Genomic DNA, 16550 nt, shown 5'->3' with positions numbered 1-16550 from the left:
GAAAACAAAAAGGTACATTTGTAAAGAGCGAAAACAGCCTACAATTATGAAAGCAAAACAACAATTGTGCAATTACAATCTAAAAGTAAATTTCATAGTTAAAGTTATAAAGGTAAAACTGGATCGTATAATAAGGACCTGCATAATAATTTTTTTTCTCAATTTTTAACAATTTTTGCAAAAATCACTATTGCGTAAATTTATACCATTATTACGTAAGTAAGATAAACTGTTACTTTATTGAAAATTAGTTAAATTTCATAATGATTTAAGAATTAAAATCTTTTAAATATAACTTTCGTTTTACTTCATGTACATAACAAAATAAATTTCAAAGAGTTACTTCTTTTCTTTAAGAGCAAGTATTTGCAGAGGCGATTAATAGCTTCAGTTATCTCTAAAAATAATTTCACCTAACGTCCTGTATTTGGAAACCAAATTGCAATGTTTATAAGATGAGCCATAATTTACAGTACTTGTATCACATTTTTAAATTCGGGGAAAAACTAAAAAAAATAATATGAATAAGGATTGGTGGCTAAAATTTAGGTTAGTGAGGTAGCCATAAATAATAAGATTTCAGGTTAAATATTTAGAATTTAAAGAATTAGTGTCGTTTTTACTTTAAGGTTTCACCTTTTTATGATTCTTGGCTTATGTTACTTTGTACAAAAAAAAAATCAATAAAAAGTTATTTAACATAACGGAATCTTGTCAAAGGTGCTATATCCAAACTATTGACAAAATACGGGCCATATACGTGCTTGTAAATTATGAAATAAAATTGTTTTAAAAATGTTTTATTTCATTATTTATTAATATAATCTTTTTATAGTACGACAATATTTTCCTAATTAAGCAAATCAGTAAAACTCAAAGATATACAATTTATATTCTATGAGGATTCAACAAGATTTCAGACAAAATAAAATAAGATTTGTTAGCTATTAATTGACATTTCAATTTAGTAGGAAAGGAAATTAATTTCAACGGAGAAATTTGGGCGGTGGTGCTTTATTTGTTAGCTATGAGATTAATTTTAACTACTCTACCTCGCATGACTTTGAATGTTAGAAGTATACATTTGGGCTGGTTATCCAAACTAATAAAAGTTATTAAACAATAATAATAAGCGAAAAAATGAAAAATTATGATTAGTGTTAACTTAATTTCAAAATGACAGCACTATACCCAGCGCCGTTTTCGAAGTTGAACAAACCGTTCCAGACGTTACTAAATACATAGATTTGAAAAAGTAAAATCTTGCTCTCTAGTAATGAATAAAAACAATAGGCCAGTATTCTAATATAGATGCAAGTTGTTCTTAACAGGAAAGAGTCTTTCCCCTATTATTGACGTTGTAAATTCGATTGGCGGAATGGATTTGAACTATAAGAGAAAAAGACCAAAATCTTAAAATTGTTTAGAAGAAGCTCAAAAATTAGATTTGCGAAATACAGTATTTTTTAAAACGAAGGCTATTTGGTTTTCAAAAAACTTAAAATTTATATTCGCATTCTAAAAACTGAAAATAACTAAAATTAGAATAGTGTATTTTTCATAAAATTTCATTTCTATCCCCTGGTTTCGGTTTTTTAAATTAAAAAAAAATTCTTTATTTTACATTTTTAATCATTTTTAAATGTCCTGATGTTTTCTGGGTTTTTTTCTTAAACAGACAGATAAATAAATGAGAAAAGAATTAATTTTCAATGAAATTTAAATTATATTTCTTTTAAATATGTTGAAATCTTACGTAATTTGTTATTAAAATTTCATTCGTAAGGTTGCTGATAAAACTTAAGACAAATTAACTTGAAATTCCACAAAAAAATATTATAAAATAAAATATTGCGTTTAAAAAATACGTATTACACCAAAAATGTCAATTCTATAACGCAGTACAAACAAGACACAATCATATTTAAACACATAAATGATCTATACAAAAATATTTGTTTTTAAAAAAGATTTTAGAATGTTAATTCGTGCAGTTAATTTTAGCCATGAAATTGTTTACGGTTAGAAATACTTTAATCAACTTTACCAGTTACATCATATATATATGTACATGTCAATTTACTTAGTTATCTCTTACAAATTTCATAAGTGTTAATAATAGTAATAATAATATTTATTCTCATAGCAACAACAGGCTTACGCCCAATAATAATTATAATAATAATAATTTTGTCTTTATTTACAATATAATTTAATTCACACTGTTATAAATTTTTTTAGTAAGTAAAATAAATATAAAAGTTTATTTTATGACGTAAAAATAATAAACAAATAAAATTAACCAAACTACATCAATAGAAAACAAAATAAAAATATTTGATATTTAAATAAACAAACTGCTGACAACTTTCTCATAGGCATCTGACCACCTGGTGTAGTAATATGAAACAATAATTAAAAATAAAAGTAATACAAAAATCTGTAATTCCTTTGATCACTACTTAAATGTTTAAATTCCTTGAGTGAGTATCTAAATTTCCAGACCGATTCGCAATACACGCTCACAATTAAAGAAATGTTTACTTTATAAATAACCTTTACGTTCATTTAACCCCAAAAATGTTTTTGTTAAAAAACGTTAATCTAAAGTGAGATAAAATTTGGACGTTTTTGCAATAAAATGATGTGATTTGCAATAAAATGTTTTTGATAAAATGACTTTTCTCTACCCGAATAGTACATATCGAAAATTTTTTCTAATGAAAAAAGTACTTGTTACTACGTTCTAGAATTAATGAACCGGTTAACAGCTTTTTTTATTTTTGTGTCTAGCCATGTGATAATCGTGGGAATTTATTTTGTAATGTACAATTATTATTGTTCTGTAGTTAAGCTCTATTAGTAAAAAGTGATTTTCCGATATTGTCCAAAGTTATTACAATTGTTCATAAAGTACAGAGGTTAATAATAATATAGAATTAATAATATACAGAAATTTTGGAACTCTTTGAGTAAATGAAGATAAAATACATCAAATATGGAAATATAGGGGTTTTCCGAATGCAATCCGGATGCAGCATCACTAAAAAAAACCTCATTTGTAACAACATTTTTAAGTTCTGCCAAAAATTTATGCACTGCAGTTCATCTGAAAATATACTCCTAATATAGGGTCTACGGACAATTATTTTAGAAAATACTGAATACTTTTCCATTATTAGAATTAATGCTACTAAATTTGATTAATTGATCCAATTAAAGAAAAAAAACTTATTTTAATTGAACTACTTTTTTTGGAAAACAGAACACAGTTTTCGACCAGTGAAGTGATTGAACATAAAATGTCCCAGTTTCAATTTTTTAGTAACTGTATTCAATAGCACCCAAAGATTTGAGTAATATAGTTTATCAGGATGTATTACAAGAGCTTCTGGAAATTGGTAAAAAAATTCCCGACTTGTTTTAGGGTTTTAGATTCCTTTGTTTTTATATATATATCTCTTGATTATTAGATAATTATAAACGAGAATTAACAAATGATCTATAAGGATTTAGAACTTGAATAACAATTCACAGTTCATAAACATCAAAAAATAAATAAATCTAAACTTTTTCCTTTGCTAGTGACTAAATTTCAATTTTAAATTTATACTATATACAAAACTCTTTTTTAAAAACCTTGAATTTTATAAATAACTTACTCGGCAAAAAAACGACTTATATTGCAGTGTATTGTTAATGAATTACATCAGTACAAGTTTATAAAGGACTATAAAATTATTATGAAAGAATAAAGAGAAAAACCCGTATAAGCTACCTAACATATCTATATACCTTTATTATTTACACCTAATATAATTCATTCGATGATGGATCTTTAGACAGGAATTAGCTTTAGGGCCTTCTTATATATTAAACGAGGATTTAAATTTTTGAAATCCTGCTTAATGTTTTTTCAAACGATTTGCGGATAACATGATTGAAATTACCACTTTCATATCTTATCCGAGAGTTTGCAATATTTCATTTTATTTATGAAATAAATGAGTGAAACAAGATTGTAAAATACGCAGAATTTTATCCACCGTCGAGTAAATCTCCTCACTCCTAAAAAGATAGACAAATTGTTAATTACAGTTGTATATCTGACATCTTTTATATTTTTTAATTTTTTCCACACAAAGGCAAAAACAGACGTAAATTTTCACATAGAAACATTAATAACGATTAAACCTCTAAATTATATGACCGGTCAGTATTTAACATTAAAGAATAAATTTAAATACGGATACATTTGGTTAAGTGCACACTGTATAAAGTGTTAGTAACTAAGTCCATTATTTAGAATATTCTAATTGGAATTGCCTGGAGACGTACAATATTAGATATCTCGTTACCGCAGAGCGCAGATATACTTTGTTGTTGGCCTAGCAAAAGAATTCAAAAGATACAACTCCATCAATCAATATAATGATTTTCAATAATGCTTCCTTTAAGCAATAATATAGCCGGAAACACTTGTGTAATAAATTAAAACTTTAAATAGCTATCGTTTAAGATTGAATTTGTTTTCAACTCGCAGCAACCGATTCTTGTAGTACAACATTTAGAAATTATGTAATCCAAAATTTCTAGCATTTTATATTTTATTTAAAATTATACGATTTAGAAGATAAGTAATTCAAAATAACATATAGCACTCATCATAATCGTTTATATGTAGTCGATTCAGTTGAAAACTATTCTCTGTAATTGTATTTGTATTCTATCGTATTTACAGATAGAAACGATGTCATATGATCAACAGATGTACGTGTATAAACACTAAATATTTGTCAGCGCTATAATTTTTTTAAATTAATATATTCTAAAATATAAATATAACAATTTACTTCTTTTTCATACCAAACGGTTGTATTTTTGTTCCTTTTAGCCTTTTAAGACGGGAACTGTTTGAAAATATATATTTATAGTTTGAAAACATATATTTGTATTTTGAGAACACTCCTCTCACTAACTAGGCCACTTCTCGCGTACACTTTATTACTCTCACCTTCATTCCTTTTTTGACAAATAAATTTTATGAATGTACACAATAAAATCTTTAATTTGAGACCTCCTGATCCTCTTTCATTTAAGCTTTTCCAAATCAGATCTCTATTAATCGAAAGAGCAGGAGCTTCTTTCACTAATTTTAAGTCTCATAAAATAACTAATTGGAAATTAATAATATTAAGTTGACGTCTATAAAGTTTGTTATGATTGTAATTTCAGAAATACGGTATGATGTAGTTTTCATTTTAATCTGTAGTTTTTTTATGGTTTTTAGGTTACACAATTTCAGTAAATTAATAAACAATAACATTCTGTTGTGGCCACTCTATCTCACAGACTTTGGGTTTACTCTAAGCTCCCAGTCAGTCTCAGTATCAAATATGAGTTAAAAGTTAAAAATAAAAAAGCTGAGGAGTCTGTACCTGCCATATACAGTACAAAACGAAAATTCCTTGAAAGCACCATCAATTAATTATAATGCAGTGTGTAATGACAGTACATCAAAAATAAATTAGAATAAAATTAATTTTGCTGAGAAGCGAGAAATAAAAGGAAATGATAATATTATTGCAAAAATAAGATGCTACAACGGCTAAGTAACAAGAAGTCCCTCAAATGAGATTCAAAAGTACTTTGACGTAAATTAGAGTAAAAGGTCAAGGTTACGAAAAAATGATAAGCCATTACCACTGGATCTTGACTAATTTTAATAGAATTTTGCATGTTTGGCTGGAGTAGTTTCAGGTTTATGGTGCTGCTCTGTCGTTAAAATGAATGAGTACAATGGAATTAATAACAGAAAACAGTGGAAATTATCGAATAAAAAATCTAACTTGTATCAGTAGTTGCAATGAGTGTTTTTAATATAATTAAAACAAAAAATAAAAAGTACGTATTAAGTTTTTTAAATGCTGGTAATCTACATGATTATTCTCCTGTCAAAGTCAGCTTACAGAAAATAGAACAGCGCATTAACTTTGCTCATATCGTCTTGTATTTATACAAAATAAACTACATGATCTGATCGCAGAACAAACTATCATTGTAAATTTGAAAAACTATCTAAAACATTAAATAATAACTGCTCGCCTCCAAATATCAAATTTAAAAATGAGTCGTCTGTAATTTTTTAATGTTATAAGAACATTTTTGAGGTTTTTCAGCTGATGAAAGAATGAAACACCATATCTATATCAAACGTAGAACGCAGCTTGGTGATTCTTTCAAAATGACACATTTTCTCGTACTCACTGCACAGTTTTTAGATAAGAATTAACGTTAAAAAATTGGCAAAATAGAAGAAATTATGGTTTTTATTAATTTAATATCTATAAACAAGAAGTACAGCAAAATTCATATCTGCAGATATCCCGCTGTTGTTATCTTAAGATGACTAACCATAAAACATGGTAATTACAATATAAGATACTACAATTTTTTTTATTACAGTTTTGTAAGAAATAGAGAATTTTTTATCACTGTTATCTTTTTTATACTTTATTTATAATCATCAGATTTAGCAAGGTAATTAGGCTTAACTCCAAGATTAGGGTGGAAAAATTTTTAATATTGTGAATGTTGAAAGATTAATTTTTTATGCAAATTTGTCTTCAGGGCCAGTAAAAAACTTAATTTGTCCAAGATGTTCATGCCCGCGTGCTCAACAAGGGTCTGGTCTCTCATCACTTTAAAAAAAAAACAGCAAATTCACTGGTATAAGATCATTGTTTTAAAACAAAATATTTCCAGTTTTCTAGTCAAAAAAAAAATTAGTATCATAGAGAGAAGAGGGTCAATTAGCCTCTCAAGTTCTTATATCCCTTGATTCTCCTTACAATATCAAAAAATTGCATTAAAATCAAAATATTGCATTATTCCATCCGTTCTTTTGAACAATACACTTTACCTTCAGCAATTAATGAAACTTGGACTTAATTGTGTCTAAAAATGTCATTCCCTTTTTATCTAAGTTGCATAAACCCCTAGCCCCTCAATAATCGAAAATTAAATATTGCAATATCCATAACGCCGGGTAATAAATTAGTTTAAAATAAGCCGAAAGGTACCCCGACAATGAAATACAGTTTATAAATTAACAAAACTGGTTAATCTCTAAACCACTGTGAAACAATGTAATTCACTTTCTAAAATATGTTTATTTTATCAAACGTGTGAATGTGAATTATTAAACTTTAATTATCATTTTAGAATAAATGTTTAGTTATTGAGTTAACAGTAACTTACGCCTAAATAGTCTTAAATTTTTGGTAAAAAGTGACACAGATTTTCTTTCATTTAACAAATTAAACAAGTAAGAGGTTATCAATCGATGTTTATGTATGTCAACAAATACAAGATTCTCATTATTATATATATCATCGGATTTTATTTTTTAAATGAGGATGGTCCTCATTCGGAGACGTAAAAATTTTCATCCAGATAATTTAAGGGTAAAACATTTTAAACGAAAATTTGCATGTTCTAGGACAATGATGGCGAACCTTTTTGAAAAGTGGGTCAAATTTTATTTAATATTTTTTTTAATACTAACGCGCGGGTCACTAAGTCAGTAGCATCACCTGGAAAGGAGTGGGAGGGTATGGTAAAAAGGGTACCAATAATTTTGAAACGGCGAAATTTTTGGTACTTTTTTTGTTCTCACATGTAAAATCCTCTAAAACGGTTTACGTTTCCTTTTTGGTTAAAATTTATACTTTTGCAAGTGAAGAGCAAAAAAAAAAGGTCGACGTTTAAAAAATTGATATCAACGGGGTGATACCATAAATTACCGCACCAGGTGACACCAGCCTTGTGGCACCTCTGCACTGAGTATTTGAATTAACAAGGAATAAAGAAAAGCACATATACATTATGAAATATTCTTTATTAATAAACATAGTTACAGATATGTGTATGCATAATAAAGTTCATAAAAGTATATTTAATGTGAAATCTGTTGTTGCTTATTTTCAGATAGTTTCTTAATATTAGATTCATATTCTGTATTCATTAATTTAATGCATTTCGCAGTCAATTCATTTCCAAGTATATTTTTGTAGATTTTACAAAATCATTGAGGGACAATTTTTCACACGAATGTGTGGACCCAAACATCGTCAAAAGAGCATTAGCAAGTTTCTTCCTTGATATAAAACTGTTTGGTGAAGAATCCCAAACGTTTAATATAATATTTTTAATTTTTTGTGTAGGATAATGATTATCCGCCCTATTTTCAGAAATTGTTCCTCCTACTTCAGAAATCAGGTCTTTAAATTTATTTTTCCGCGCTATGCTGGTTTGAAATTCAACCAACTCCATTTCTAAATCATGGATAGCTAGCTACATAAATTCGATTAACTCTTTTTTGTTTCGAATCCCATTTTATATGGATATAAAATAAAGTGAAATGTATTTTCCAAACTTTTCAATTGATTAAATCTCTTCTGAAAAGCTTGTTTTATTTACTGTATAATGATTAAAAATTTTTAATTGCATTTTCTTGAATGCCAAGCGTATTTTAAAATAATTATTGTCATGAAAATTTTTTGCAATTGAGGAAAATATTTCATGATTTTCATTTCCAAATCTTTAGTGAAGATGTCAAGTTTCGTCATAAATATTTTAATTAATATTTTCATTAATACAATTTGTCTATTTCTCTGATGTTATTATTCAGATCATTGAAATGCTGTGTGATGTCACATAAGAAGATTAGATCATTTAACCAATCTATATTTGAACATTCGTCACGATTATTGTTTTTTCATTGAAAGTTTTTAATATTATCGATTTTCAGTTCTCTCTTTTATGATATAAAAAATAAGTTTATAAAAATCAACGCGTGGGTCATTTAATAAGCCCTTGTGGGTCAGTGTCTGACCCCCTTTTTCCTGTCTGACTCGGGTCATAGGTTCGCCACCGCTGATCTAAGGAAAAAAATTGAAGAATTTTTTATTTTGTTTGTGGTCATAATTGTTTAGTATTAATGTTTTCAGATAATTATGTAATAATCAATGACTTAACGTTGGTCTGATATTCGAAGAATTTTCTAGCAAAAGTCTAGAAAACTGGTTGTAAAACTTTCTAATTGTAAAATCTAGTCAAAGACGATGTTTGAAATCAATTTGTAAAACTCATTTGACTGTATATTAGTTTACTTTGTAAATATAATTAAGGAAAAATCACAAAGTATGAATGCAGTGACATTGTAGAGGGCCCTTATCTCAAGCTTGGTAATAAACTTTCTTCTCAGCATTATTTTCCTTGTTTTAGGTTTATCGCCTTTTGTGTTTCTTCTGAACGGCTTTTTTCGGCTTTTTTTCAACGGCCTACTCAAAAAATCAATATTCAAATAAAAATAAAACTACGTTAAGTAAATAATAATAATAATATAAACCGACTTCAAAAAGCAATAAAAATAATAAGTTTTTCAATTTTTTATTTTTATTTTTTTTATTTTCAGTCCTTGAAAATGGATAGAAATTATAGGAAACAATTTTGTAGTTGTTTCTTTTTAAATCAGTGCCGATTTCAAAAAGTCGAATTGCAAAAAAAATAAAATTTGTTATTATTGCCCACCAGATTGTTAGCGGTTAACTCGTCGTTAAGCACTATATCGTTAACCAGATCGGTTGTTTAACAGCTGATTTTCCAAGTCGAAGGTTCTGAGGTTCAAATCCTAGTAAAGGTTAGTTGCTTTTATACGGATTTGAATACTAGACAGTGAATACCGGTGTATTTTCGTGGTTGGGGTTCAATTAACCACACGTTTCAGAAATGGTTGGTCTGAGTCTGCACAAGACTACCTACACCTCATTTATGTCACAAATACATCCTCAACTCATTGCACCGTGAGGGGGATTGCTTACTGTTCGCTAGTTGAATAGATTTCAAGGTACACATTAGGAAAATAAAAATAAAAATTATCATGTTTTACTTTGAATTCTATAAGTCGGTTTTATTTATTGTTTTTTTTTTTAAATTTATAAATAAATTAGGTTAATAAATTACATAATTTATTATCACTTCATAAATAAAAATTGTACTTTTTTAGTATTCTTTTGCGAAACTATTTTGTTGTAAAAGAGCTCAAAAACTAATGAACAATTCGAGGTTAGAAGAAGTGCTTTATTAGCGACTTTAATTTGACTAGTTCGACATATTTAGCCATTCCATTACAATTGGCACTAAAGCTTTATTATTATCACTTGCAGCTCTCTAAAGTTTTATGATTATTAGTTTATTTTTGCCACCAACAGATTCTAATTTTTGCATTTCCTTCTATTTTTAATAACGATGAAGTTCTCTTTGGATCGTCACCCCATTCTCAAATTTTTCTTTTAAATACTTTTTAGTTCTATATATTACTTGAAAACCAGTTTGATTTCAATTTTGTTACTTCTAGTGGAATCCGAAGTAATCTTAGATTTAAAAAAAAAAGAGTCCAATTATAGTCCACATTTAGAATTTATTAACTTTTTCAACTGCAATCCAAGCCAAACCGGTTAACAATACTTGATTCAAATCGTTTTCAACAGTCTTTGCGACTCTCCTCAGTGACTGGTGCTGACACTTTCACATTGGTCTCAGCTGATGTTACTCCTGGAGATTATTTTTTTTTTAAATTAAACTAAGACATATTTAAAATGTGGTCGAAAAAATGTACGGGATATAAACTGTGTCTGTTCATTTAGTTATCGCTTTTGTGTGTTTCTGTTTATTTATAGTTGATAATGTTAAAAAGGACCATGTCTTAATGTATTTGAACATTATCAATTATAAAAGCACACAATTAAATGAGGCAGAATATAAATTCCGTGCACTTTTCGACGACGATGTAAATACGTATCTGTCTAATTTAAAAAAAAAAATACAAATGCCATCACCGTCACCTGAAGCCAGTGTGAGGAGAAAAGCAGAAATAACCTCTAGGGATGTTCACAATGAGGGCTGAAAACTTTTTAAACTAAATTATTTAAAATATTTTATTAACTAGTTTACTTTGATTTTTCATTAAAGAAGTTTATAAATATTAATTTAATATGATCACAGATTATTGTAAACAAAAACTGTCGTAGATATATGTTTTTACATTTCTTTGAATATGTTTTCTTCATATTTTAACTTTTTATTACTTTTAATTCGATATGCCTGAACCCGATAACATTGTTCTTGAATTTTTAAGTGGTTTTTAAAAATTATCCCATTTTTTAACAAATGATTTTATTTATAATTTTATTTTTTAATTAGATTAAGATTAGTATCTATATTTGTTCCTGGATATGTTACACAATCCATGATACAATTAAAAATATCCCTCTAAACTATTTTAATGTACTAGTATTTTATACCACTCTCTATCTTCTGCTCGTATTCTCCTGAACATTCTTATGCATTTGTTTTTAAATAGATGTCCTGCTACCGTTAAACCAATCACGCCGGTGACTAAATCTTAATAAACTCGCTACTACATTATTGCGATGAATCGAGCGTGCTGTTGTTATTAATCCCCAATCAGTTTTCAGTTAATCGATGATATTTTATTTCATTCCTGAAATTTATCTTCAAAAAACTGAAGAAAAATGAAAGAAGATTACAATTTTTGATCATTTTTCAACCTACTTCGACTACGCCTGGGTTAAACACGCAAAATATCCTAAAAAATACCATATTAACTCTTGAATAACTTATCTATTCTCATTGACTTCATCCGATTTGACAGTTTTTGGACCAAAGGTTTTTCAGTTATTAGGGACTTTCAAATAACAGCTACTTCACTCACGAATGGTAATTTTTAGAAAAAAAAACCTGGTACCGTGGCACGTTTACTTTGATAAGGTGAATAAGAAAATTTACCGAGTAATAAAATGAATCATATTACGACGGGGATGGAGTGCTATCCGCTACAAAAGTTCATTAAAAATAATATCTATATTAACTAATAAAACAGTAGAGAATTGTAACAAACACGTTATAATATAGGTTTTATATTAAGCCACCGATTAATCGAATTGTAAGAAAAAAATTCTGATGTAAACACCACAGACTTCCTTGTACGCCTATTAAATTGCATATGCACATTTTTTGCTGCACTTCATTTAAACTTATTTCAGTTGAAATTGAGACACGATCCCCCAATTCTTTAATAAAGTGAACAGTTAAAAAATTGCTGAAATATTAGTTTTGATTAACATCAAAAATTCATACAATTATTAATTCAACAATCTTACATGAAATATTAGAAAAGAGTAAAAATCCCTTTATTACTCGTGTTACTAGATCAGTATTATTCATATCTTCGAGAGTTCCTGATTAACAAAAGTTTCAGATTTCTGGTGTGTCGTATAAATAAAAGTTAATAATAATTAATCTATTCCGTTTAGTGAACTCCTGTATACTGATTAGAAATATTAATTTCGACCTAACAGTGTAATATATTTATTTTTTATTATCGGATTATTTGGTGAATAATAGAAAATGAAATAGAAATAATCATACAGGGAAAGGAAAGATAACATGAAGAAATGCATCTCAAAAAAATGACAAGAAGATGATAAATATAAAGAGAAAGAAAATGTTAAAATCAAAGAAAAAATAAAAAGATTAAGAGAAGATGATAAATATAAAGAAGAAAACGTTAAGACCAAGGAAAGAACAAAAAGATTAAGAGAGGATGATAAATATAAAGCGAGAGAAAATTTGAAAACTAGTGAACGTGTACACAAATTAAGATCAGAAGAATTATATCAAACCAAACAGCGATTAAATAATTGACAGCAAAAAACAAATAAACGAAATGATAATCAATTTCTACTTATGGAGAATTTTGTCCGACAATATCCGAGGAGTAATGAACAAAAAATTAAGAAGGTTTTGCAATTTATTAAAGATCGCACATGTATGTCTCAGTATATTGTTCTTGTGAGGGTCTATTTTTCAGGAACTCTGTAGTTAACTTTATATAATATTAAATAGAAATTTCAGAATAATTAAATAAAATTAAACTAGAATATCCAAAAACAATACGATTCTAAATAATCAGTTGTGTTACCAAATCTATTACATATAACCGTATGTAATAATGCCTATTAAATTGCATATATACATTTTTAAAAGTATATAAAATTTTATTTCACTAATATATCAATGTATACAATTTATACGAAACATATTTTTACAATCACGGGTTAATAATTATTAAATTAATAAATTTAAATTAAAAAAAAGTTGAAACAAAAGGAGATGAAGTCAGATTCGCACCGATGTGCCTTCCCTTGTAAGATCCAGATATTTCATTAATTAAAATTTTACTTGGCTATAACTCTGGAACCAATGAAAATAAGTACCACTTACATACATCGTTGAACATCTTTCAATCAGGGCTTATTATTGCAGTTAAGAGAAAGTCCAAATTCCCATTGTCTTGTTATTTTGGGCATTTTTGGACACTTTTGGTACAGTCGATTGAAGTCAAAAGGAAAGTTAAACAAATAGATGTTACAACAGTCCTAAATAAAAAATTTCAACATCCTGCGGATAATCGTTTTCAAGTAATGCGAGATACATGCACACGTACAGACGTCACTATGAAACTACTCAAAATGGATTCAGGGATGGTCAAAATGGATATTTCCATTGAAATCTAAAAACCGAAATTTTTCGTCATCACAATACTTCCTTTACTTCGTACAAGGAAGTAATAATGTACATTGCCCGCATTAACGTAAAATATTTAACCAAATTTTTATGGATGTAAATTAATTCACATGCGCTATATTTTAATGCTTGTTTTTAATTACTATAAATATTTTCTTAATCAGCTTACCAAAACTAACATATCGAATGTATAATTTTTAATTTTTTTTATACAACCTTACAAAAGGAATTAGCTACTACTAGAAATTTGTCCGATAACTGAAAATCCATCAGTCCAAAAATTGTAACATTAAGTGTGATCAATAGAAAAATATTAGTTATTAAGTTATGTAAATAGAATACGTCTTTGAAAAAAATTGTGTTTCATTCTATCGTAAAATTGAGTTGGGTTGAAAGCTACTTAAAAAAAGGCTACTATCAATTTAGCTCATTTCTTCAGTTTATTTTTAAGAAAAATATCATTAATGAAATGATACTGCATACTCTAAAATAAGTAATCGAGAGAATAAAACGGCTTCTCAATTTTTCTTTATTTTTTACGGTTATTATGAATTTGAGTATTATGAAATGTATCTCCAAAGAGTCTCTGTGCCTAGTATAGTCGATACTTTCATCGAAACATAGAATACTAAATTCTAGATTACGATTGTAATCCTTAAGTATGTTTTCAATATATGACATCATTTTAAATTATTTGCCTAACCATTATGTGATCCATATTTAGCACTCACTATTTCCTGGCATTATCCACACGTAGCTTCTTTTTAAGGTTTTAATGGCGTGTTTACTATTACTATTTTATATATTAATCAGAATTCTCAAAGCCTATATCCTCTTTCATTATTCTAACTAACCATACATTTATCTACTTTTTTTATTTATTTCCTTTTCCAATGAAACATTCCAGACCTGCATTATCATTATATTTCTGTTACCTTTCATATCTTACATGTCTGATCAAGCATCTATTTTTTCAACAGCAACATACCTTAGTATACGCTAAGCTTACAGTTCTCTTTATTCAATATTTTCAATTATTTGTCCGTCAATTTATGCCATCAGCGACTACTAAAAAGACCATTAATCTTTATTCTAATCATTCCTAAGTCTGACTTCTCAAATCCCTGCTCAAATCCAGCATGGTAACTGCATAGCAGTTACTGGCGTAGTAAAGCTACATGCTTCTAAAATACACCTGAGTCCGTTCATCAACATCACGATCTCATGATTTCTAGTAGATGAGTTGGATTGATAGTTATTACATTTTTCACTTCATTAAAATCTATTTGTTATTCCTAAAATATCATGAAAATAAATTTGTTGACCTAATTTTAATTTAAGCATTTAATATCTATATCAAAAATTCACATTTCCATGATCTGTAACCGACAATTCATACAGTGAGATTTTTAGATGAGGTTCTCTAATATAATTATGGATTAACTATTTCGAAAGAAAATTTCTACATGGTTTTAAATATTTCCTTTTCAAAATAGCTTTTTCTAACAATTTTGGCTACGCTATAGAGAAATTATCATCCAATAACCACTTTGAATAATTTCTATAATCTACTGTTTCCTTTAGTTACATTTATTCATGTTTTCTCAAGAAAAATTATTGAAAATATGATTGATAACAGATCTAAGTTTTTATTCATTATAATAATATTGTCTCTCAAGAAATATTGCATAGTACATGTTAATAACAAAAATCTAAAATCAGTCTACAGTAATTCTAACAAAGAAAAAAAGATTTAGAAGAAACGATGAACGGCATGGATGAAGTCCTACGCAAGAACTACCGCATGAAAATAAACAAGAACAAAACGAAAGGAATGAAATGTAGTAGAAATAATGAAGATGAACCACTGAATGTACAAAAAGGAAGAGAAAAGATTACGGAGGTAGAAGAATTTTGTTATTTGAGAAGAAGAATTAATAAAGATGAACGAAGCAGAAGCGATGTAAAATGCCGAATAGCACAGGCGAAACGAGCATTCACTCAGAAATATAATTAAAATAAATATATAACATTTTTAAAGTATTTGTTTGAAGCGTAGCTTTATATGGAAGTGAAACTTGGACGATCGGAGTACCTGAGAAGAAAAGATTAGAAGCTTTTGAAATGTGTTGCTATAGGAGAATGTCAAAAATCAAATGGGTGGATAAAGTGACAAATGAAGAGATGTTGCGGTAAATCGATGAAGAAAGAAGCATTTGGAAAAATATAGTTAACAGAAGAGACAGACTTATAGGCCATATATTAAGGCATCCTGGAATAGTCATTTTGATATTGGAGTGACAGGTAGAAGGAAAAAATTGTGCAGGCAGACAACATTTTGAAAAAAACAAATTTTTAAACAAAATTAATTTTTAGGGATGTGGATGTAGGGGGTATACTGAAATGAAACGACTGGCACTAGATAGGGAATCTTGGAGAGCTGCATCAAATCAATCAAATGACTGCAGACAAAAAAAAAAATACATCAGTCTAAATGTAATTAAAAGAGCACTTAAATTTGTACAATTTACGTAATTAAAGATTTACATGATAATTCCATTTACACTCTTCAACAGTAATGTATTTAGATTGCAATTATACTAAATGAAACATATAAGGTAACACTTGAAAAAAATAAAAGTTACAAACTCAATTTCCTCTTACGTCATGATTTTCTATTCTTTTTTTTCAGTAAGTCTTACTCACCGACTCCTACGTTAAATTTTAGTATTGCATATCAATCACTTTAAGAAGCCTGAATACTTTTTAAACATTTCTTACGTGATAAATACTTGTAAAATTTAAATCCAGGCTACCGAGTGGCAATGTTAATTGACTACATTAATATTTATAAATAACAAAATCGTGTTTCACACACT

The sequence above is a fragment of the Lycorma delicatula genome, chromosome 1 (genome assembly GCF_047948215.1).
Source record: "Lycorma delicatula isolate Av1 chromosome 1, ASM4794821v1, whole genome shotgun sequence".
Classification (NCBI taxonomy): domain Eukaryota; kingdom Metazoa; phylum Arthropoda; class Insecta; order Hemiptera; family Fulgoridae; genus Lycorma; species Lycorma delicatula.
This window is presented reverse-complemented; position numbering follows the sequence as displayed.